At 47.8% G+C, this 26,619-nt stretch overlaps 1 protein-coding gene across 3 annotated transcripts in view; it reads left to right on the top strand.

The window, feature by feature from the left end:
* CSDC2 (cold shock domain containing C2) overlaps nt 1–26,619 on the top strand; it is a 186,191-nt gene that overhangs the window by 34,702 nt on the left and 124,870 nt on the right. The window lies entirely within an intron of this gene.

Genomic DNA, 26,619 nt, shown 5'->3' with positions numbered 1-26,619 from the left:
GTTTCTCATCAGTAGGCCAATCAGATTCAGTTGGATATTTATGATTACAGCCGTCAGACGCAAGCTGGAGCAAAGAAATTTGACCAGCACCATTATAATTCCGAAAATGATCCTGAATCGTAGAATCAGAACTCAAAGAGCAAAATCGTAAGCAATCAACAGCATCGAGCACAATACCGGCAGCGCCAAGCTCATAAAGGCGCACCATCCAGGTAAGCAAGGCCTCACCAGGCCGTTGTCGAAATCGTTGTAAAATGTCACTAACCTCCTGCTGAGTAAAGTCTTCAATACAATCAAGAGCTATACCACCCGGATTACCAGGGGCCTGTTGTAATTTTCGTCGAAAAATCGGGTGAGCAGAAACTGCGGGAAGAGCTTCCGAGGAAGCCCGCATCTTAGATTTAACAGCACAATCAGGGCAAGCTACGTCATCCACACGGGAAGAACGAGCACGGTCACAATCGAGAGTTGAATCAATACATGAAGCAGATTTACAATCACGTCCGGAGCGAGAAGACTCGCGCTTGTCACCCTCCTCTGCCGAGGAGTCAGAAGTATGAGAATCCCAGATATTACCGTCCCACTCATCGGGGTTCCAATCCATTCCAGCTTTTGCTACAACCATACGCACTTTGCGTGAAGACACACGTCCACGACGATGTTTATACTTATATCGTGCAATACGGACCGCAGCCCTTTCGGCAATGGTCTGATATGTTTCAAGTTTGTCAGCAAGCAATTTATTTTGACAACGCAACAAAGTGTGCGCATTTTGCAACTCAACACACTGACCTTCCATGTCCTTAAACTGTTTCTGTAGCTGAACTAACCTCTCATGCAATATCCTGTATGCATTAAGAACAATCCAGCCCCTGCGTCCTAAAATAGGAAGCTCATCACCCTTCACTACTGGCGCTTTCTGCAAGCACGACACAACATCGGCAGGCTCCGCCTGCTCCAAGCATGAAGACCAATTTTCACTCAAACCAGTAGAATCAGCCCACTCACGGGCCAAAGCCTCGTAAGGCGTAGACTCCCAGCCGGGAATCTGAATCGGTAATTTGAAAACCGACGATTTTTTCGCAAACATAATGACACGCAAAAAATTTATGTACACAACTATAAACAAAATTTTATACGTACAAGCCGAGCGCAAACCAACAAGATTAAAACAACACAATGCACACAGGCTTCGTAAACAGTTCGTGACGCCAGATGTAATGGCTGGATTTTCTGTTCAGATGGGATCAGCCCCCAGGGGCCCCGATGACCCAGCCAAAACGTACTCACCTTCCCTCCTCAGATCGTATTCACAATGGATGGATATACAGATCTATATACAAATCGCACCTAAGGATGGGGAATATACATAGATTTTCTACAATATCTTATTCACAACAATTGGTCTCGCGGCCACCCTGACCCAGACCGTTCTACCCTAGGGCAGATCTGACACACAATCCGGTGCGTCTACACATGGGCCTGCAGAACCCAATGCTCCCTTTTCCAAACTGTTCGCAATCCTGCGAAACTACGCGCCAGTATCCTCCCTGGCGTTCTCACTTATTCAAGCCACAATCCAGTGGGTATAAGCGTTGGTCTTCCCCCCAACGTTCTCACTAACGCCGCATATCAACGACGACCACATTCCTATGAACCATTATCGGGATAATATCTCAGTGGTCTACTCGGGATAAAACTACAATAATAACTTTGAATATAGTTCCAGATTGTATAGTGTACTCCCTGCTCTTGGCATCAAAGGTCCACTCACTCCCTCTTTGTTCGATCACCATTTACCTGATCGGGATTTCTCATCCGTTCACCTAAACAGCTTTCAACTAGGAATGCAGTTTACCAAGATTGAACACGAACACCAGGTACACAATAATTCTATAAGAATTAGGGTATTTATTTAACAATAGACACAAATCACATTACTATGCAACATAAATCCTGCAAGAAAAAGGTAAAGATTAGAGTGCACATTCTATTACAGTTAGACAGAGGTCACCTTATTAGTGGGAAGTCTGGACTCGGCAGTCATCTAGGTTCCCTTCTCATCTCTGTATCCTGGCTCGCCTTGCAGTCACCCTCAGCCGTCACAAGTACACGTCTGCACCGCTAGGCTCAACCTCGTCTGCTTCCCCTCAGGACACCGGAACCTTGCTGATTATTAGCTACCGTCTCTCTCTCTCTCTGTATCAATGCGCTCCGCGCTACTTCTCGTTCAGTCTTTCTCAGAGAGTTTCGGTCTTAAATCTTTCTCCGACTTCAGAGATGGCGACTTGTCCACCATGAAAATGAATAATGGCAGAGATGCTAACGGCTAGATGCCGCCTACGGACTAACTGACAAACTGACTAACACCTTCGCTAATATCAAAGCCCGTTCCTTCATGGAAATTCACGGCCAGTAACCTGCCGCCCACCAAATTCTTGTACCTCCCCGTACCAAGGACACTTTCCCAGCCGGCCGGCCTGAAGTTGTGTCTTCGGAGTGGAGAAAAATACATTCCTTCGATAAGGGTCAGCCTGAACCGGTTCTCTCCAAGCGAACAACAGCTTGAAACTAAAACACTACACTTCACCTAGAAAGCCTTCTCGAGCTACCGGGCAGAAAGCAAAATGGAGTCTGTCTCGTTTAAGGCCTACGGAGCCCACAATATGCATAGCTCCATGGAAAATAGCCCAGCAGTTTAGCAAATGAGCGAATCATGACTAATACTTATATATCTATCCCCTAACTTAAATTCATAAGCCTTACTCTAAGGAAAATAGTACGAAAATGCCCTAATATATGTAAGATAGGGTCCCTGTCTATCGGCCTAATCCCTATACTATGGGGGTGATAGGCTGGAGTCACTCTCCATCATTCTCCTTCTCCAAAGAGCTAGCAAAAAGGCAGCCATAACAGTTGGTCAGGATTTCTCCACTTGTTTATAGGATAATCCCTTTACTTCTGGCAGATTATTCTTATAATGTACTAGTTAGGGACATTGTCCCTGTTATCAGTGTGCTGCCCAGGCCTGGTTCAGATTTTTGTAATCTTGGGCATTTTCTTTTCAGCCATCATAAGGAATTTGACCAATCTGCAGTTTAGTTGTGTGTTTTCTGGATTCAAGCATGCTAGCACCGCTTGCCTCCTGGTGCGGATGCCTTTCTGTCTGAAGGGTTCTTTGAGAAGCTGTTTCCGTGCTTGATGCAGGTCCTTGCATAAGCAGATTAGATGTAATATGTCGCCTTGTTTGGTTTTGCACAACCTGCATGGCTCTTGTGCATGTGACCTTTGCCATGGTGGAAGATGCTGAGCGCACGGAAGGATTCCCATCCTGTACTTTAAAAAGTTCATTTTTATGGACTTCGGGTAACTCTGGTTAAAATATGGTTGCAGAGCCAGTGTTTTATCGGAATTAAGCGCCATCCAGGCGTGAGATCTGTGTGAGAAGTTTGCTTTATCTTCCACCAAGGAGATATGTTTTAAGGTTTTCCAGACCAGTTTTTTAAAGTTGTGATAGCCAATTTGTGCGTCCCAGTGTTCTGTAAGTTGGGTAGATTCTAGGGCTGTCTATTGATAGCGTCTGGCTTCGGAGTACTCCCTGTGTTGTATGTCCTGTCACAGCAGATAATTTAACGTTATCTGTGGTGGTACTTCTGATCCTAAGGAAGCAGATTATATAAGCACCGTGCCTAGCTAGATCTTGTCGTAGAAGGCCAAATTCCAGCCTTATTTGAGCCGGTGATCTGTAGGACGGAAGGCTGAACATGATTCTATAAGCCTTCAGCCGTGTCTTTTCCTGCTCCTTTGCTTCTCTTCGCTGCATTGCCTCGCTGCCGTAGGTAATTGAGGGGAGTAATTTATCCCGGGCTACCTTCAGAAATGGAGTCATGGTATGCCCCATCAGATAAATTGTGAGGGTTTTCAGTGTTAGTGTAATCAGCAGACCTTTCCTTCTGGCGTCCTCTTTCTGGCGCCAAAACGACCCGTCCTTGTCAAATCTGACTCCAAGGTACTTATACTCCTGCACTGGGTCAAGCTTTGTGCCACCAAGGAGCCAGCTTTTTATGAAGGTTCTTTTTGTAGTTTATTGACATTGTCCTTGTCTTGCTCAGATTTATTTTTAAGTTGTTTTCTGTGGCGTAGTGCATCATTTCTGTCAGTAAATGCTGGAGACCAACGTAAGTGTGACTGAGCAGAACAACTTTGTCTGCGTACATGAGATTAGCCAATGTTTTCCCTCCTATCCTTGGTGAATGGGAATTGCAGGCGTCGAGCGCCTTTGGTAGGTCAGCCATGTACAGATTGAACAGGGTCGGTGCGGGCACACAGCCCTGTTTCAATCCCTTGGTTCTAGGAACTTTCGCCGAGATGTGGGTACCGCCGCCTAGTTTCACCTGCACCCAGGTATCAGTATGGAGAAGTTTCAACATGTTTAACATATGCTGCGGTATTCCCCATTGCACGAGTTTCCCCACAATCTGCCCCTCTCAACGTTGTCAAAGGCAACGCTGAAGTCGATGCAGCATAAATGCAGAGGTAGTTTTGAAGCTTTGGCTGCATCATTAGTGAGGTTGTGAGAATATTTGTCGATGTGCTGGCCAATTTGTGGAAGCCGGTCTGAATCAGTGGTATTATTATAGAATTCGCCTCCGCCCAGTTTGTCAGCTCCTTTACTATGGTTCCCAGGAAGTATTTTGCTTCATTGTCTATAAGAGCGACTAAGTGATAGTTATTGGGCACAGCGTTATCGCATTTTTTGTGGATTGGCACTATTGTTGAGCCCTTCCATGATTCCGGCATTCTGTTTAGCCGCCTGACTTCCAGAAACACAAATTGCAGCATGTCAGCCCAGTCTTTGCTTTGAAGAGGGCCGGTGGAATTCCGTTCGGACCCAGAGCCCCTTCCTTCCTTCCTTCCTTCCTTCCTTCCTTCCTTCCTTCCTTCCTTCCTTCCTTCCTTCCTTCCTTCCTTCCTTCCTTCCTTCCTTCCTTCCTTCCTCCCTTTAGCTATCTGCTTTTTAATTAAGAGGGGCAGAGAGCGGTTATCTGTGCTTAATGCTCTGTTGTCTTTGGGTGGCAGCTCCTGATCCCTCATCTCCACTTTTCTTTTCCCGGCTTGTTCTCCAGATGTCCTGATATTGGCCTTGAGAGTTCCTGCGCTATCTGTTTGGTTGCTGAAGTGGGTGGTAAGGAAATGTACCCAGTTTGCTTCCGAAATATGTGACCCAATACCTTTTTATTGTGTGGGTTCGCCGTCTTCCAGAAGCGGGCGCTATTATTTCTGTTTGTGTCGTGTAGGAGTTTAGCCCAAAACGCATTCTCACACTCCCTGTTGATGTTACATTTCAGACTTTTTAATTTTGCCCTTTGCTCATTCAAGGAGGCACGTACAGTGCAGTTCTCTGGGAGTCTTCTCAGCTTGCGTAGATTTGCATTTATTGATTTTTTTTAAGTGTTTCAACTGTTCTCTTTGATCCTTCGAAATTTTGTTTTTCTCCCATGCTTTCTGGGAGTTCTTTTTTTGTGACAAAAGTTTCTGCGTGTCGATCTAGGAGCTTGACTGTGAACTGTTCCCAGTGATCTATTTTGTCTTCTAAGCTGAATGAATTGAAGAGTTGAATTGCTGCTTCAGCCTTAGAGTTTATGTTGTTTGTTGTACATTTTATCTTTCTAAGGTTGGACATAGAGATACAACCCAGAGTTATGTCCGTGCTGATTGATCTTGCTGCAGTCGCTGTTAATTGGAATTCTTGGGGGTGATGATCACTATCGCCCTTATCCCCCATTCTATACCCAGATATGTATGGAAAGAGTGCCTCACTTGCAAAGGTATAGTTCAGTATGGAGCTTGTTTTAGGGGAATAATAAGAATCAACTGGTGGAGTGTCATCCGCAAATCTTCCATTTAAAGCTCGAAGGTTTAGATGTTCTAGATCTGCAAGTAGTAGACTATTGCAGTACTTCTTCTTTCTGTGCGGTGGATGACTTTGTATTGGTATATTGTGAATTCCATTTTGTATATCTACATCCTCTCCTTGTGATGAGCCTATCAGATACTGATTTAGGTACCCTGTCAAAATGAAGATCGGATTTTTCATCTCAGTAGCATACTTTGCTGCTTGACTTGCGAGTGCTGTGGAGTCTTTCGCTTTACGTTTAGGGTGGACATATGAATTGATCAGGTACACCTCTGTTTCTTCGTCCTCAATTAGGATTGAAAATGTGACTGCTATTATTGGGTTTGACGTTGAGCCCATAATAGTTGATGAGGGTATTCTTGTTGTAGAGACTTAGGTTGCCAGCCTGCCAGAGCAATGGCCAAATCTGCCCCTCCTTAATGTTGTACTGGCATAACCGGTGTAGCCCTCAATCTGCTGGAGGGCCAAAAGCCAGGTTTCCTGAAGGAAAATAATATCAAAGGTTGTTACATACGGCAGGAAATCTGGGTCCTCAATTTTGGTTGCTAATCTGTTTATGTTCCATGAGCATAGTCTGAGCAGGGATTCTTTAGCTCTGCTGTGGTCCCTATCTCGCCGATTGTGTCAATGCTCCTCTGTGGGTAAGGTGATAGTGCTCGATATTCGTTCCTTGTTTAAGCCTTGGCGTGTTCTAACAGCTGCTCATGGAGCCGTTTCTTGTTGGTCCCAATCTGTGTTAGCACTCTGTTGGTGGGATCTACCCTGTGCTCTTCTGAGTACGCAATTTAGGTACGGTTGGCGAATTTCTGATTCCGGGTTTACGTCACTTAGTAATGCAATGGATAAGCTGGTTTTTGAAAGGAGGCAATATCAAAGCCCGAGCTTTGAAATATGGCCAATTCGGTAATCCTGAACTATGAGAAATACACATTTCTGTTTGTAGCTCGGCCATTTCAAAATGATTCTCTTTCATGCAAGACAAAATAACCTCCATCGTCACCGTTTGTACGGATCAGTGCTGTCTCCTATCCACTGTAATCTTTAAAAACTTTATTTTGTATTTTTTGTGTAATTGGCGCATTGAGCTCCTGCTTTGTTAGATCTTGGAGTGCCTTCGAACTGTTTAGCTGCTTTCCATCCCCTCATGCTCGTTTGCTTATCACATCTTGGGGACATTCGGAAAGCTTCCTTGGCAATGCATTCCTCTCATTGCTTAGCATTGGCTTTGTGGTTGTTTGTGACTTATTTGCTTGCTTTCGGTTTGCTGGCTCTACTTGTTTTAGGCTGCCCAGCTTGAGTTCGTCCCTTTCCTTGCCCAAATGTTATTTACTGATTTCTGTAAACAGGCCTTTAAATCTTGTTCTTTTCTTGTCACATTTGCTATGCAATCAAAGACGAAGGTAAAATGTCAGACTCAATCTTCAGGGAGCTTGATGTTTACTTTTCTTTCTTTAACCCCTTGCATGCGCGTTGAATTTTCGCGCTGTGCGGCCGTATTAAAGAGTGGACGGGATCATGACGGCCCCTAGCCATCATCAGCACACGCCCACTGTGATGCATGACGGCCGAGGGCCGCCATCAGCATGGAGGGGGTTAACTTCAAAGTGGGAGGATTTTTGTGACAATTATTCAGGCTACTGAAGGGTGCTGGAAGGAAGGCTGTAGGATGTATTTTTTCCAGCTAACAAAATCTAAATGTGAATGAACTATGCAGAGATTTCAAAATATATCAGAATTAAGAAAGCACAAATAATGCACATTTTTGGATAATTCTATAGTGTGGTGGAAACAAATATTCTACTACGATCAAAACAAGTCAATACACTAGGTGGATGACATTTGCACACATTATCGTTTGTGTATTGTATACTTTCATCAGTCAAACTGTATGTCTGTGCAAATATAATGGACATTACAATTGAAGATGTGTTGTCTGTAATGGCAGTGCGCTACCGCACCATGCATACACCACTTTACACTATTCCACTCTTTTCTGCACCACTCCATGTAACTGCACTCTACTTGGCACCATTTCACTTTACTCCATGCCACTCTTCTCCGCAGTACTCTACCATGCACCACTGCACTCTGTGCCACTCCATTCGACACCACTCGACTGTATGCCAATGTACTCTGCAACACTGCATTCTATGCCACTCCACTCTACGCCAATGCACTATAATCTGTACCACTCCACTCTGCCAAAGCATTCTACTCTGTACCACTCCACTCCCCTGCATTCTATGCCAATCCATGCCACTGTACTCTACCCTGCACTACTCCACTCATCTCTGAAAAAATATACTCTGCACCACTGCACTCAGTGCCACTCTACTCTACGCCACTGTACTCTATCATACACCACTCCGAAACAGTGCGCTATCCACCTCTGCAATCTACGACAGTCTGCTCTGCACCACTGTACTCTACGCCACAACACTCTACTCTGCCCCACTCTACTCTGCGACACTCTATGGAATGCACTCTATGCAACTACACTATTTCTTCCACATCACTCAAATCTATGGCACTTTACACAACCCTGCACCACTCTACTCTACTCTACACCACTCCACGCTACACCACTCCACTTGGCAATATTGCATTCTATTCCATTGTTCTCTCCTCTGCACCACTGTACACAACGCCACTCTACTGCACTCTACACCAATGCACTGTACGCCACTCTACATTGCTCCACTCTATGCCACTGCCCTCTCTCTCAATCCACTATAAGCCACTCTGATCTACTCTAATCAACTTTACACCTCTGCACCCTACAACACTCTACTGTATGCCACTGCACTATACGTCACTCTATTCTGTTCTGCACCATTCCACTCTGTGGAACTCCACTCTACGCCACTGCAATCTACTCTGCGCCACTCAACTCTGCTCCACTCCACTTTACTCTATGCCACTCTGTTCTACTCCACTGCACTCAAAAACCAACCCACTCTATGCCACTGCACTCTATGCCAATTTACTCTGCAGCACTGCAATGTATGCCATTACACGCTACAACACTTTACTCTATACTTCTACACTCTACTTTACAACACTGCACTCTCTGCCACTGAACTCTTGCCACTCTAATCTTCCCCACCCTACACCACCTCACTCTGATTTGTACCATTCTACTGCCAAAGCACTCTACATCACTGCACTCTATGCCACTGCACTCTATGCCAGCCCACTTTACGCCACTCTAAACTACTGTGGACCACTGCACTCTGACACTGAACTCTATGCCTCTATACTCTGCACGACTCCACTCTGTGCCACTCTACTCTGCAACACTACACTCTATGCCACTACACCCTATACCACTACTCTATGCCGCTGCACTCTGCACCACTACCCTATGCCATTGCACTCTAAACCACCTCTCTACTCTCTACCATTCTACTCTGCACCACCCTACTGCTCTCTATGCCACTGTTCTCTACTGCCAAATTACTCTACACCACTGCACTCTATGGCAATCCACTCTAATGTAGTCTGTTCCATTGCACTCTACGACAATATGCCACTGCACTCTATGCCACTTTATTCCGCTCTGCTCCATTCCATTCCACTCTGCTCCATTCCACTGTAATCTACCCTGGACCACTCCACTCTGTTTAGAAAACCATCAAACGTCCCACAGGTTTACCCAACAATGGGTAGGAGATGGATTAGTAATGCGTTTTTGCAATGTTTAGCAATACCAGTCATGTACTTCTACTAATTACCAAAGTGTGAGATGCAAGTCATAAACACAATGTTATACTCATAAGCCAAACAATAATTGGGGGGCGTGGCTTGGGCGCCGATGGCGATGGTCGCCTGAGAGCTCGGCTCCGGGACTGAGCCCGGGATTATCCTGTTAATCGGAGGCCGCGGGGCACCCTAGCCCCCGCAAATCGTCGCTCGGCCCAACTGGACCCCACTGAGACGCCTGGCACGGCCTGGACGGGTGGTGATCTGCCCGAAACACGAAGTTTGTGGTCCCGGGGAGAGCGACCCAATATGGCGCCCGGACCCCTTTGTCCCCTTGGACGGGGCCATTAGCCTGGATGAACGTCGCTGGTCATAGCGTGCCCTCCGCTCTTGTGTTTTCCTGGAGAGTGAGGAGCTGGACTTTGCCCTGCTGAGACCCTGGTATTGGTAAATACGCCCGGACGATCGGAAGCTCCTACCATAGTGAGCCCCGGCACGCGGACGCCTGGAGGTCCTGGCGGTGGTGCCGACCCCCGACGCGGCGCTTGGCTGCATCCCCCGATCGACCCGATCCCATGGGAAGCACAACCCCCTGGCGCCACAAAGTCTCTGGTGGTGTGGGTGGCCCTCGCTCCGGATCCTCGTCAACCAGACGGGCCTGCCCGGCCTGGCGCCGAGTGTCTCCGCCTCCTCCTCAGCGCTCTCAGACGACACGGTGGTGGCGCGAGCCGAAACTGTGGAGATCCACCTGGCCCTGGAGAAGAGGATCACCGGCCTTCACCCCGAGGGCCTCCATTCGGGAGAGTTATAGTCGGCGCCCGCACTCGGTGGCACCTTTATCTGAGCCCACACTGTGCGCTTCCCGCGACATGGGGAAGCCGAGAGGGGCCAAGGGGCCCACCCCGGCCGCCTCTGACTCGGAGACCCCAGACAAGGAAGGCAGTGGAAACCCGGGGGACGCTGGTGGCGCGCCGCTGCAGCAACAGTTTGATCGCGTCCTGGAAGCGATTGCGACCACACGCTCGGCCCTTCAGCAGGACATTGCCCAGGTGGCGACGAGCCTGGGCCTCCTCAGGGCGGATCATGGCAAGCTGTCGGACAGGGTCAAAGAAGTAGAAGGCTCGGTGAAAACCTTGGAGCCGGCGCAGCGAACCTTGGCCGCGGCAATGAAAGATGCCCTAAACCGGATTTCTGCCCTGGAACAGCGAGCGGAGGATGCGGAAGGCCGTAACAGGCGCAACAACATCCGAGTGGTAGGCCTGCCGGAGAAGATCGAGGATGGCGACATGGTGGCCTACTTGGAGGCCTGGCTCCGAGACACGGTGGCCCCGGAGGGCCTATCCTCTTTCTACACCCTTGAACGAGCTCATAGAGTCCCAGCAAGGCCACCGCAACTGGGCCGTGCGCCGCGTCCGGTGGTGGCGCGCCTCCTACATTTTCGCGACAGGGACCTCATCCTCAATGCCGCTAGACATAATGGCCCCTTCAAGGTGCAGAACAGCCAGGTGAACATCTTCCCGGACTACACCTATGAAACCCAACGCAGGCGGTTCTCATTCTTGGCGGTCAAGCGCGAGCTCCGGAGCGAGGGCATTCAATACTCGCTCCTATTTCCTGCAAGGCTCCGCGTCATTGTCGATGACAAGACTCAATTTTTTGATACCCCGGAGGATGCCTGTAACTGGCTTGAACTTTATAGAGCTGGGAAAGATGGCTTCGCCTCCGCATCTCAGCCAACGGCGGAGCCGGGACAGCGACGACGATCCACGAGAGTGCGGAGTCGCCGGGGCCGGTCGGGCGGCCCTTCTACTGCGGAGACGTCGACGGAGCGGAAAGGAGTACTGGAGGTGTTGTCTGCAATGTCTGGGTCACGAGAGGACGCCATCGCGGAAGAAGAGAAAACCTGGTGACGAGGGGGCATCGACGGACTCGGAGAACTCGGTGACAGATAGCACCGGCACACCGGTGATTACACCAAAATCGGTTGAGGACCTTCTTGAGGGACAGGGTTGACGGGGTGAGCTGTATCCTTTTGGGTGGGGGCCCGTAGCGGGGGTGGCGGGAGCCGATGGTTCAGCATGATCACAGGAGAAGCGGGGGGTGGGGTGCCTTGCCTTTGCCCCGAGGGTTTCCGTTACTGTTTGGGGCTTGCTTTAGTCCTGGTAGCCAGGGCATCGAGGGCCCACTGCCACCGCCCAGCCCGCACCTGGCCCTTAAGGCCTTCCTACGGTGGCGACCGTAGGATTAGTTTGGGACGAGGGGTTTCCTGAGGGCATGGTTTGGATGGGAACTAGATGGAGTTATTTGGGTCCTGTTCTGGGGAGGGTGGGCAGGGGTTTGGGTAACGTAAGATTTGTTAAGTTTTGGTTGGGGGAAATGGCCGCCATCAGTGTTGGGGGGATTGTTGTTTGCCTTTTGCTGAGACCCAGATGGGGAGACTTTGCACGGACAGTATGGGACAATGGCTGACGTTGCTAATGTGAAGTGTATTACATGGAACGTGCGGGGGCTTCATACCATGTCTAGGCGGCACAAAGTCCACGCTTATTTAGTGCGTAGGGGAATACAAATGGCGCTACTGCAGGAGACCCATCTGAACAAGGCGGAGGGGGCGGCGCTACAGCGTAGATGGAGGGGACAGGTCTTCTACACGTCGTACTCGGCGTATGCCAGGGGGGCGCTAATCTGGATCCGGGCTGGGGTTCCCTTCCAGGTCACAAACTCAGTGGTAGATCCAGAGGGGCGCTACGTGGCCATCTCTGGTACTCTGGGGGGGAGGGACCTGAACGTTTGCTGTGTTTACGCACCTAACATGGACCAGATTGCCTTCCTTTCTAGGTTATCGGGCTCACTAGCCCACTTTTTCACGGGGCACCTCCTGCTCGGTGGGGACTTCAATTCAGTGGTGGATGTGGAGACCGATCGCTCGCACCCGCCCCTCCCTGATTCTCCGGTCCGCCGTGTGGCCAAGGGCCGTAGGGACTGGCAGACACGGTGGGGTTTGACGGATATTTGGAGAGCGCAACACCCCGACACTAGAGATTACTCCTACTTTTCGGGCCTTCACGAGTTGCACGTTCGGCTGGACGGGTTTCTTGGCTCGACTGAACTGGTTTCAGCGGCCATCCGTTCCGAATACTTGACTAGGACCATTTCGGACCATAACCCCCTCCTGCTGGCCCTTCGCTGGTTTCCGGGGGCGCCGGCGGTGCCCACCTGGAAGTTACGCCCTGAGATCCTCGAGGACATAGTATTCAGAGCGGACTTAGGTGATAAGATCGAGGAGTATTTCGCGTCCAACGGGGGCTCTGCGAGCTCGAGAGCACTGGAATGGGACGCTTTTAAGGTGGTGGTGAGGGGTTATTGTATCACCAAGAAGGTAGGTATGAGGCGGGTTATCCTAGATGACTTGGAAGTGGCCGATCGGAGGCTTCGGGAGTTGGAACTCCGCCGCCCCGGGCACCCTGAACTCCAGGGACGCACGGCGGAGGCGAAGGAGGCGGTGGCGGCTGAGGTCGAGCGGCTGCGCTGCTTCGACTACAAGGCCTATACGGTTCGGTCCCTTGCAGAAGGGGATAAATCGAGTGCATTGCTGGCATGGCTGGCTAACCCTACGCGCCAGACCTCACTGACGACATCCATGCGTATGGCGAACGGGACCATGGTGCACACTCAACCGGAGATTTTAGGATGCTACCGGCACTACTATGACCAGTTGTATCGCAGTCGTGCTGCCAAAGACCCTGACCTTCTCGAGGACTATCTGAGACCCCTAGAGCTCCCGGTGGTGGAGCCTGACGCGGCGAAAGCCCTAGGTTCCGATATTGAACTGGGGGAGATCCGCAGCGCCATTAAAAGGATGGCGCGGAATAAGACCCCAGGGCTAGACGGTCTTCCTGTGGAATTTTATGCGACCTATGCCGACCTCCTGGCTCCGAGACTGGTGATTGTTTATAGAGAGGCGAAGAGGCTTGGCCGACTGCCTGGCTCGATGCGTGAGGCCCTGGTGGTTCCCCTCCTCAAGCCGGGGCGAGACTCAGCCGATCCGGCGTCCTACCGTCCCTTATCGATGCTGACGGTCGATTATAAGATTCTGAGCAGCATCTTGGCCTCGAGACTGCTTGGCCACATGGCCTCCCTAGTGCATGAGGACCAGGCCGGGTTCATCCCCAAGCGCAATACAACAATGAACATCCGTAGGCTGTTCCGCCTGCTGGGTGAGCCGCTAATGGATGCTCCGTGCCCAGTGGTCCTGTCGGTGGACTTAGAGAAGGCGTTTGATAGCCTGGAATGGGACTACCTACACACGGTGTTGCGACGGTTTGGCCTCGGTGAGGGCTTCATCAGATGGACCGCGGTCTTATGCCTCCGTGTCGGCCAGGGTTCGGGCGGGCCCATTAATTTCCTCGCAGTACCCGGTAGAAAGGGGCACGAGACAGGGCTGTTCGTTATCCCCACATCTCTTCGCGCTGGCGGTGGAGCCCCTCGCAGTGCTACTCCGGTCGGGGGCGCATTACAGTGGTTTCTGGACCCCTTCGGGCCCGCACCATGTTTCGTTATATGCCGACGACCTATTGCTCTTCCTTGAGGACCCTGTCGAGGCCCTACATGGAGCTGAGACGGCGCTCACGGCGTTTGGGGCGGTCTCGGGCCTACGAGTGAATTGGGCCAAGACATGCCTTTTCCCGGTTCGCAGAGGCACCCCTAGTCCAGTCCTCAATGGAGAACTTAGATGGGAACCTGACTGCTTCAGGTACCTGGGGGTGTACATTTATCATGATCCATCTGACCTCCTGGACGGAAACATCACCAGATGCAGTCGAGCTCTACGGGGGAACATGGACTTCTGGGCCACACTACCGCTTTCGTTGGCGGGGCGGGTCGCCCTCCTCAAAATGGTGGCTCTCCCCCGGCTGCTGTACTATTGCCGGGCGCTGCCAGTTTGGATCCCGCCAGCCACATTTAGGCTCCTACGGTCGATGATGACTGGATTCCTTTGGGGCTCGGGCCGCCGTAGAGTGGCCCTTAAGACCCTGATGAGGCCGAAAGCCGAGGGAGGACTTGCGGTGCCGGATTTTGAGAAATACTATCTGGCGGCGCAGCTCCAGACCCTCACCCAGGAGATTGCCAGGGAATTCCGAGGCCCGGAGGACAGGAGAGGTACAGGGATGGCCAGGCATGTCTTATCCTTCATAGCTCTACGCCAACGTTTGACCTTACAGGACCTGACGTTGGAGGAAAAGACCATTCGCCTGTGTTGGAACCGGGCTCACGCCAGGGGCCAACTGCGGATACCGTATGCGCCGGAAATACCATTGGGGATGTTGACGGCCTTGCCCCATGGCGGGGATTGGTCACGATTGGCAGACTGGGAGAACGCGGGGTTGCAGTTGGTGGGGGATCTTTATGAGGCTGGGGTACTCTTGCCCTTCCAGGAGCTCATTGACCGCTTCGAGATTCCCCCCGGAGACTTCCTGTTGCACTCGGCCCTGGTCCGTGCGATCCAGGCGCATTGGAAAGGCGGACAGGAGGAACCTCCTACGTCTCCGGTGTGCCAATACGTCATGATGTCTGCGGGCACGGTGAAGGCGGTCACCTGCCTCTACGGTAGATTGATCAATGAAGGGCTGACCCCCCTTACGACCCTCAAGGTCCGTTGGGAGGCAGACATAGGCAGGGAAATCCCAGAAGCGACCTGGTCTCAGCTCGTGCGGCGAGCTTGGAAGGGGACGCGCCACGCCCGTTTTCAGTTGGTCCACTATTATGTACTCCATCGGGCATACCTGACCCCGGCGAAAATCCAACAGTACTTCGCCACGGGCTCGGCAACCTGCCCCAGATGCCCGGCGCCAGAGGCAGACCTCCTCCATATGTTGTGGGCCTGCCCGGGTCTATCCTCCTACTGGGTGGAGGTGGAGAAGACCCTGACGGAGGTGACAGGGAGACCCCTATCGGTTGATGCGGCGGTGGGTCTGTTGCATTGGTTTCCACATACCCCCAAAAACAAAATTTTCAGTAAATTTATTGATTTAGGGCTTCTCTTGGCCAAACGAGAGGTGACCAGGAACTGGAAGGCACGAGCTGGTCCGACTGGGAGCAGGTGGCATAGCGAACTATTGAAGTGGGCGGCGGGGGAAAGCACGCTGAGATACCAACTGGCTGGGAGACAACGTAACGAAAAAGCACAGTAGGCAGCGCTGGAATGGGAGACACTAGTGCAGGCCCTCAGAGACTATTGCGCCCCCAGCGACTCTGATAGTGAGACAGCAGCGCGCCCTGAGTCCCGATAGGCGATGGTGTTTTCTGTTTCTGAAACGCTCATCTTGGGTCCTCTCACGAATCCTATTGCGGCTGCTACCATACACTGATGGCGGGGTTGGGTGGGGGAGGGATTTCTTTGCAAGTTAGTGTTTTGTGGGTGGGACTTTCTTTTGGGTTTGGGGGCTTGTTTAGAAAAGCAGAGGACGGACAGTGGATTATCCGGACCAGCCTTTCGCTCCTGCGGAACCCCCACTGGATTTTATCGCCCGACTTTTGCACTGTGGGCTGAATGATCGTGTATAAAAACGTGCTGCGGGGGGTGGACGGGATGCAGTCGATTGATTTCAGTGTATTTCTGATGCTGGTCATATATGTAACAGTTTGCTGATTCCTGCAATAAAAATATATTTTCAAAAAAAATAAAAAAATAAGCCAAACAATAATTATAGATATAGCACCAATGAAGCACACAGTACGTCAAATATAAAGAACCAATCAAAACATAGTGTTATTAGGAAAAAATATATATATATTTTTGTCTATTTATTCAAACAAACATTTTATCAACACAGTTACAAATCATTAAAAAACGTACGTTATAACATTTCATAAAAGGTTTTAAAAAAACATCACATAAGCATCAGGTTAAAAGTTCGAAGGAACAGGGGTTGACGCGGCGTTTCGGTTACGTTTTTTAATGATTTGTAACTGTGTTGATAAAATGTTTGTTTGAATGAATAGACAAAAATATATAATATATAATTATTGTTTGGCTTATGAGTATAACATTGTGTTTATGACTTGCATCTCACACTTTGGTAATTAGTAGAAGTACATGACTGGTATTGCTAAACATTGCAAAAACGCATTACTAATCCATCTCCTACCCATTGTTGGGTAAACCTGTGGGACGTTTGATGGTTTTCTAAGCTTTCTCCCCTGTCCCAAAGTTGACAGTTAAGGGGGCCTCCTTTAACTTTATTGATTTCCACTCCACTCTGTGCCACTCTATTCCATGCTGCTGCACTCTTCGCCACTTCACTCTATGCCACTTTACTCAAAACAATGAACACTATGCACCTGCACTCTACACCAATCTACTCTGCAGCATTGCACTGTATGCAACGGTACTCTACACCACAATACTGCACTCTACAAGAGTGTACTCTGCGACACTGCACTCTCTGCCACTGAACTCTTCCACTCTAATTTGTACCACACTGCTCTATGCCACATCACTCTATGCGATTGCACTCTATGCCACCTCACTCTACTCTGTACCGCTCTATGCCACTCTACATCAAAGCACTCTACGTCACTACACTCTATGCCACTCTAATCTACTGTGCACCACAGCCCTCTATGACATTGCACTTTACTCCTCTCTAATGTGCATCACTTTACTCTGTGCCAGTACACTCTACCCCACTCTATTATGCACCACTGAACTCTTCACCACTGCCCATACACAACTTCAGTTTAGGTAACTCCATTCTAGTCTGCATGACTCCACTCTACTCCGCAACATTGCACTGTATGCCACCGCACTCTACCCCACTACTCTATGCCACTGCACTCTACCCTGCACCACTCCTTTTTCTGCCACTTCACTTTACTATGAAACAATCTACTCTACCCGAGTGCAGTCTGTGCCACTCTACTCCACTCTGTGCCACTGCACTCTATGCTGCACCACTCTACACCACTCCACTCTGCACCACTCTATGCCACGGCGCTCTACCCCAATGCATTCTACAACACTTTACTCAAAACCAATGAACTCTATACCAACTACTCTGCACCACTGCACTGTATGCCACTCTAGCTTACAACACTCTCCGCAGCTGCACTCTACACTACTGTACGCTATGCAACGTCACTCTATACCATAATGCTCTGCATCACTGCTCTCTGCACCCCTCTACTCTGCACCAGTGCACTCTACACCCCTTTACTCTGCAAGACTGCACTCTGCGCCACGTAATGCAGTGCCACCTTATACTCTGCACCACAGCACTCTGTCACTACACTCTACATCACTTCACTCTTCGCCACAATAATCTATTTTGCACCACTCCACTGCACTCTATGCTACTCTACACCTCTGTACTCTACCCTGCACCACTACACTCTACCCTGCACCACTACACTCTACCCTGCACCACTACACTCTACCCTGCACTACTCCCCGCCACTTCACACTACTCTGAAATAATCTACTCTGCACCACTGCGCTCTAAGCCACTCAACTCCACTCTGAGCCACTCCACTCTTCGCCATTGAACTCTGTCACTGCAATCTATTATACACCATTTACCTCTAATCCACTGTACGCCAATGCAGTCTACACAACTTTACTCAAAACCAATGCACTCAACGCCACTGCACTCTACACAAATATGCTCTGCACCACTATTTGCCACTTCACTCTACATTACTATACTGTGACTCTCTACTCCATTAAACTTCTACTCCACCCTACTATGCCACTACTCCACTCTCTAAGCAACTCCGCTTATGCCACTCCATGCGACTTTACTCCACTCTATTCTATGCCACTTCACTTTGACACTCAACTCTACAACACTCTACTCTGCTCTATGCCATCTCACATTCCTACACTACTCCACTCTTTGACACTCCACTCTGACATTCTACTCCCCTCTATACTACTCTACTCTATACTACTCTACTCTACAACACTCTATGCTACTCTACAACACGCCACTCTACACTATTGCACTCTGCACCACTGTACTGTACTTTGCACCACTGTACTATATGCCAATGCATTCTACAACACTTCACTCTACATCTCTCTACTCTGCAAGACTGCACTCTCTGCCGGTCTATTCTGCACCGCTGCACTCTGCACCGCTGCACTCTGCGCCGCTGCACTCTGCGCCGCTGCACTCTGCGCCGCTGCACTCTGCGCCGCTGCACTCTGCGCCGCTGCACTCTGCGCCACTGCACTCTGTGCCACTCCACTCTATGCCACTCCACTCTAATCTATTCGGCACCACTGCACTTCACCTCGTCTCACTGTACTCTCCGCTACTCTATACCTCTGCACTCTACCCTACACCGCTCCACTCTACGCCGCGGCACATTACTCTGAAACAATCTACTCTACCCAACGGCCTTCTAGACCAATCTACCCCACTCTACGTCACTGCAATCTACTCTGCACCACTCTACTGCACTGTATGCCAATGCAGTCTAGACCATTTAGCTCAAAATGAATGTTCTCGATGCCACTGCAGTCTACGTCAATCTACTCTGCACCACTGTACTTTATACCACTTCGGGCCACTCTCCGAAACTCCACTCTACAACACTACAGTCTATGACGCTCTCCTGCATTAAAGTCTACTCCACTCTACAACACTACTCGACTCTACAACGCTCTACACATCTCCGTCCATGTCATTCCATGCCACTTCTTTCCAACCTATTCTACGACCCACTACTCCACTCTGCAGCACTCCACCATTCCACTGTATCTCTGACTCTCTATGCCACTCGCCTCTACAACACAGTGCTCCACTCTATGCCATCCCACTCTCCTACACTGCTCCACTCTGTGGCACTTGACTCTACAATATTGGACTCTACGCCACAGAAATTTAGTCTTCGCCACTCTACTCTACTGCATTCTACCCCACTCTACTCTACATCACTGTTCTCTATGCCAATACCATCTATACCACTTTACCCAAAACCTATGCACTGTATGCCAATCTACTCTGCAACTCTGTACTTTGCGCCATTTCACTCTAAGCCACTCTACGACACTCCACTGTACTCCACTCTATGGTATTACTCCACTTTGATTCTCTACGTAACTACGTCTGTGCTACTCCGTTCCACTGTATTTTATGACACACTAGTCCACTTTGCTCCATTCCACCACTCTACTGTTTGCCATTTCAATCTGACACGGAACTCTACCACACTCTACTACACTTTCTGCCACCTCACTCTCCTACACTACTCCAGTCTACGCCACTCTACGTCACTCCACAACTCTCTCTGCCACTCCATAACATAACACTCCCCTCTACTCCACTTTACGACAGTCCACTCCATGCCACTGTCCTTTACCCCACTAACTTTTAGCCATGCTGAACAGCAGCCACTCTGAGGTACGACTTGGCTAAAACATATTAGCAAAACTAATAGCTCTTGCATAGGCTAGTCTTGTCAATTCTTGTTTCCCTTTAAATTTCTTGTTTAGTTGGCCCATTCGCTAATTTCTACATTTCCAGAGACCATGTACCCATGCAGGCAGACCTTCACAAACACATGTGAAGGGCTTGAATGTAGCCTGTGCTTAATTTGTATTCTTTTTTTTAAAGTGCAGAGCACAATGTGTTTCTTAGTGGATGTGGGTGAGCCACTGAAAGCTCGACGATGGTTGAACCAAATGACTGGCTGTGGCTTAGCTTGCGGTCTTCTTGAAACCTCGAGCTGAAAATGGACAGGACTTTCATGTAGTTTTTTCCTGCCACCCGCGCTCTATCCCCATACATCAGCAATTAAAGACAAAGTGTTAACATTTGATGTAAAAAGGAGAGGAGAAAGGATAGCCGTTTAGTTGCTGAATTACACAAAGTGAAACCATTGAACTTGGAATCAGTCCTTGCTTCTCTGCTTTACCAAATGTTTTGATACTAGGCTATTTGTTTCACCGAGCATCCTTTTTCTTTATTATTACGTATGAGAGCACCAGTACAATAATCTCTTGCGGTTGTTGCTCCACTTATAATAAGAAACCAGTCCCTATATAGGGAGCGTTTGATAACGGACTTTCCCTTAGCTCACTAATGGCATATTTTGTTAGGGGGGGTAGGGAATGTTTATAAGCTGATCTTTGAAAATGATCACTTTTTATAAAAGCCTCTCAATACAGTTATATAATCGGTTGTTCTAAGGTGAAACACTTTCATGTGTTAAAGAAATACACTTTTTTGAATTTTGAAGAGAATTTATTATATTTTTACATGGTGGCATGGTTCACTTGATAAATATTTATAAAGGCTCAGCGCGTGCATGAGCTCTTAGAGCCTAGCCAGACCCTGTTGGCGCGCTCACCACTGTTTTTTGGGAGCGGGCTGTTGCCGAAAGGCTGCCTGTCCTTGATTCCACCTCATCTCTCTCTTCCACCCGACATTTCTTGTCTAGTTAGCTCACTCTTGCAGGTTTTTTGATCCCTGGTTTTTAGGTTGCACCTGGGCAGCGCATGCGCTGCTCTGCAAGGCATGCTGTGTTCAGGTATGGACTTGAAGCTCCGCCCATATTTTTTGTTGGCTTGTGTCATTGTTCTGTGGAAACGATGGCTATTCATTGGTCAATAGGCTTAGTAGTCCCATCTTGACTCATTTTGTAACCTACCATGAGGACACCCCGTTACATGTGTTGTTACTCTGTAGGCTTTAATTAGAGCATCCAGGCACTATTTTCTTAAATGGTTTTCTCCTGCATGCTGTGCGGCATGACACGCTCACCCCCACTGTTTGAAAAAATAAGTTCTTCACAGCACGGCACGCTCGTACAGTGGCGGCCATGTCTTTGCTTTATTTGCGGCACCGAACGTGGCTGCATGTTTTTATTTTCTTTTAACTTTTTCGTTTTAAACGGCCCCATGTTGCACTTTCACTTTAATGGCATCTGCGTCCGTTCCTTAGATGATTTGCATGTGAGGAAAGGGGCGCTGCCGCCATTAAAGGGAAACCGCGGCATGAGGTGCATTTACTAACAAAAGCATTTGTGTGACAAGTTGACAAACAAATACTTCTTTTTGTTAACCCCTTAGCTGCGGGGGTAATTCCCCCACGGTGCGGGGGTTGAGCACTGCGCCGCGGTGCTCGTGACAAGACCAGCTCGTCATGAGTCGCGGTGGAGCTGTGCTCATGATGAGCTGGTCTCGTCACGACCCCGCCCACTGATTAATTTGCCCGCACAGGTGGGAAATTAATAGAGCGTGGGCGGAGCTGCGCCGGTATGATGAGGCCAGCTCGTCATGAGCACAGCTCCACGTGACTCATGACGAGCTGGTCTCGTCACGAGCACCGAAGGGGTTAAAGCGCCCCGTACTCTGCTTTCACTTTAATTGCAGCTGTGCCCCTTTCTTGAGGCCAGGCTCGCTCTTTGATCTTCCTGGAGTGTAGTAAGACTCATCAGGGCAAAAATACCTTCATAAGGTTTGCATTGCACTGCTAATCATGAAAGGTGCACGGAGATTGTTATTCCTGATGAGTGTGTGGATGGAGTCAAGGCTGCTCTCCTTAGGTATGTGACTCAGGTTGCCGTGGAGCTAATGGCGCCGTGCCGTTACGGTGCAGGGACGATGGCCAAGCAGGTTCCTGTCCTGACTGAGGCACCTGCCCTGGTGCCGTTGCTAGAGGTGCAGCCCTCCGAGCTGTTGCATTTTTCTGTAGAAGCTCTTCGGGTAATGACCAAGGGCAAACCGGAGTCACAAAACTGTAGGGCAGTGTTAGATGGTATGCCATTGCTGTATGTGTGTGGTGCCTGTCTGCAGTGTGTGTGTGTGCGCGTGCGGTGGCTGTCTGCAGTGTGTGTGCGTTTGCATCAAGTAATCTGTATTAACTGAACAGACACAAATGAAACTATATAAAAATACATGTTAAATACACCTTTATTGCTCAATTGCGTTTTGAACTCCAGCATAGGTATTTTGGGGTGCTGCAGCTCCACCTGCACCTCTAATTCCAGTGCCTATATCCGGATCCTGTTGAAAATAATACTCCAAATATTACTTCTGCAAAAAGCATAGATTCTCTCAAAACTCTGCTCCTGAAAGTGTCGAGATTCACTAACAGCTATGCTCATGTCTGGAAGAGAAAAGTGTGTGACTGGATATGTACTCACAGTACCTCTTGTAGAGGCGTAGGATGCCCATTCCTGCAGGCACATATCTCCCAAATAGAAATCTGCATGTTCTTTTATTGCTACGTTAAAACCGAGATCTCATTTTTCGTCTATAAAATATCCCATTAGATACTGCTCATCTTCCAAGTCCTTCTTTCAATCTGCTCCTATTTGGTTTCTTTTTCTTGGTCTATTGTTTTTCTGTTTCTGCCCTTCTCCTCAGTCTCCATAGCTCCTGTCTGTCACACCTTTATTCTATATACACAATAAGGAGCACAGAGGGGAAAAAGGACCCACGTCGCCCTCCATTCATATAGTCACCAATACAACACAATGACTGGGTCCTATAGGCAATTCCACATATCTCATACGTGTACCACATATTGCAATTGTTTTACAATTATCTCCCTCAGGGTAGAGAGTATCACGTTTATTTTGCCAACGTAAAATAACTTGTATCCCAACTAGACAGTATGTATGCATGACATTAGTGTGAATCTAATGTTAAAAAAGTGTGAGAAGGCAAGGTGACCCCTCACGGAAAAAAAAAAATGTCCAAATCGCCATATTCAAAATGTAATTGTTCATATTCTTGGAAGGAGAAATTGCGCAAGGTAGGATAGCTCCTTCATCATATATGAAGATTTTGTTGTGGAATGTGAACGGGTTACGGGTTAAGCATAAAAGAGAGAGAATTCTTCATTATTTAAAGGACGTACCTGAAAATATTTTTATTTTACAAGAGACCCGCTCCACCGAACAAGAATTAAGAGATATCTCTATGAAGAAAAAATGGATCCAACAGGTGATAACTACCTCGCAACAAACCTCTACTAAGGGGGTGGCTATATTGATTAAATCTAATTCTGAGATTACTCTGTTACAGTCAAAGTCTGATAAAAAGGGGAGATGGGTTATAGCAAAAATAAAGCATTATTCATATAAATTCACGATCGTAGGATACTACGGTCCAAATCTGGATGATACCCTTCCTCTCAAAGATCTTTTTGTTTAACATTTAGATTTTGAGGATCCGGTGATTCTTGTAGGGGATTTTAATTTAGTACTTGACCCACAGTTGGATAAGTCACCCACTGTAAGGTTCTCCCATAACCCTAAAACCAGGGCTGTATTACTTAACGCGATCACTCAGTTCGGTTGGAAAGATATTTGGCGACAAAAAAAGTCACAAAAAGAGAATTCACATTCCACAACAAGAAATTACAACATAAATCTAGATTAGATTTTTTCTTAATTGCAGAACACCTAGGCCAGCAAGTGGAGGAGATAAAACATCTTGGAGCCCACATTTCTGATCACTCAGCGGTTACTCAAACCTTAAAATTGTCAGGTCCATAGTTGGTCAAGAGATGGACTATAGACAGAAGCATTCTGTTGGAGGAAGAAGTAATAGATAAATCGCTTGAGGAATCAAATGAGTTCTTTACTCTTAACTTAGGTACAGCTACACTCCCGGTTGTCTGGGTTACATATAAAGCCTTTTTGAGAGGGCAGCTACTAGCATTTCAGGTTGCAAAACACACAGCATATAAGGCGCAAATTTCACAGTTTGAAGCAAAAATCAAGGTCCTCCAACAAGCTGCATCTGATCCCAGTCTTGCAGATGGAGATAACAGTAAAAAAGACCTGATAATTTGTAAAACACAGTTGGAGCAGGTATTAGATGGAAGGCTGAGGAAACGATGGCAGGCTAGCTCATTAGCACATTTTGAATATGGAGAGGCCAGTGGAAAGCTCTTGGCTTGGAAAACAAAAAAGGAAATCAAGAAGAGTAATATTAAGGAAGTACAGATCACTAACACGGATGTGATCTCAGACAATAGAGCAAATATTAAACAGGCTTTTTACCATCACTTTGATGAAGTCTATAAAGAAGGTTTACTTCCACAACAACAACTAATTCAGTCATGGCTTAACCAATACCAGGTTCAAGCTTTGGATGACCAGGCTTCGGGCAATCTTAATAGAGAGATTAGCTCCACTGAAATAGCCTCGGCAATAGATTCTGCCAATAGAAGTAAGGCCCCGGGCCCGGACGGTCTACCTTCTGAGATCTATAAAGTTTTAGCACCGGTAGTCATTCCAGTTTTGAACTTGCTATTTACCTCTATATACGAGGAAGGAGGCAAAATTCCCATTTCCTGGAACAATGCCATAGTGGTCCTTATTTTAAAAACCAATGAAGAGAGCATCCCAGTGTGATTCATACAGGCCAATCTCTCTTCTTAATTCAGATTACAAGCTCATGGCAAAAATATTAGCGGAGAGATTAAACGGGGTAGCAGGTCACCTATTACACTTAGATCAAAAGGGTTTTGTCAGAGGTCGCTCCATACAAGATCTTACACAAGCTTTGGTGGGTGCAATTGATGTTGCCTCTCAATATAAAGTTCCACTAGCGGTTATTACATTAGATGCCGCAAAGGCTTTTGACCGCGTTAATTGGGAATTCCTGGCCAAAGTACTAGAAAAGGTTAATTTGGGTAGAAACTTTTGTAGGGCAATAGCAGCATTTTACCAGGCTCTGATAGCTAGACTATTAATAAATGGAAGTCTATCTCCTCCTATAAAAATCCAAAGAGGGACAAGACAAGGGTGTCCGTTATCGTCCTTGCTTTTTGATCTGTACATTGAATCATTTGCAGAAAAGATCAGACATGACCAAAACATTCTACCCTTCAAATATAATAACTGGGTGAAAAAAGTCCCTCTATATGCGGATGATTTGATGTTGTATACCTCAGACCATATCAAATCAATTCCTCTTATATATAAAGCAGCAGAGCAGTTTGGCCAAGTTTCTGGATATCTGATTAATCAATCTAAATCAGAATGTATGTGCTGGAATATAACCCAGGTAAACCCTATTCCAATTTTCAAACATCAAATTAGATATCTGGGAATTCAAATTACGCAGGATATAAATCAACTTGCTGAAAAAAATCTTGTAAAGATTGAGAAGGAAATGGCGGAATCTTTAAAAAGCTGGTCATTTCTTCCCCTGACCTTAATTGGAAGAATCAATATAGTAAAAATAATGCTGTTACCTAAAATAATATTTATATTCCAGAATATTCCACTTGCGTTTAAAGAAAACAGACTAACCAAGATCCAAGCTAAATTGAATTCTTTCATTTGGGTCTCAAAAGGCATAAGAATCTCATGGAAAAAGGCCCGCAGAAAGAAAGCAAGGTTGGACTATGTGCACCAGATTTGAGAGTATATGCCTGGACCCTATTATTGAAGGCAGGAATAAGCTTATTTGATACCCTAGGGTAGACAGAAACAGACTTTGTTTCAAATTATGCTATCTGAGATTCAGGGAGGGTCTCATGCATTTATGTTTAAGTTTGGCGACATGCGTTTTTAAAAAAAAGTGCGATTAAATGTCCTTCGAGACATATGTGTGGGCCAGAATCAGGAAAGCGCTGAACATTGCATATTATTCTGCTATGGCTCCAATCTGGGATTCGCCAGGCTCTCCAGAATGGACTAAAGACTTATTATCTATAACTCTGCAGAGCGCAAACATCAGATTATGGAGCCAGTTATTGCTGGAAGAGAACCTTTTGAGTTGGGAGGACATTTCTGTTCTTACAGATAAAAATGTATCTAAATTTAAGTATCTACAAATTAAAAGCTGGGCCCAGGCTGTGACAGAGGATAAAGGCGCCAAGACTGTTTTGGACGAACTCTTATTGAAGAAAACAAGAATCCTCAAAACATCAGTGCTTTATTGGACAAACCTGGAGGGAGACGATGGAGGGTTTGGTCTTCCGGAACAACTTTGGAGGGACCAAGTTTTGGATGCCGACTTGCAGAATTTA

Source organism: Lissotriton vulgaris, chromosome 1_1, assembly GCF_964263255.1.
Source record: "Lissotriton vulgaris chromosome 1_1, aLisVul1.2, whole genome shotgun sequence".
NCBI classification, from domain to species: Eukaryota; Metazoa; Chordata; class Amphibia; order Caudata; family Salamandridae; genus Lissotriton; species Lissotriton vulgaris.
The sequence above is the reverse complement of the archived record's forward strand: the minus strand, read 5'-3'. Positions and strand labels throughout refer to the sequence as shown.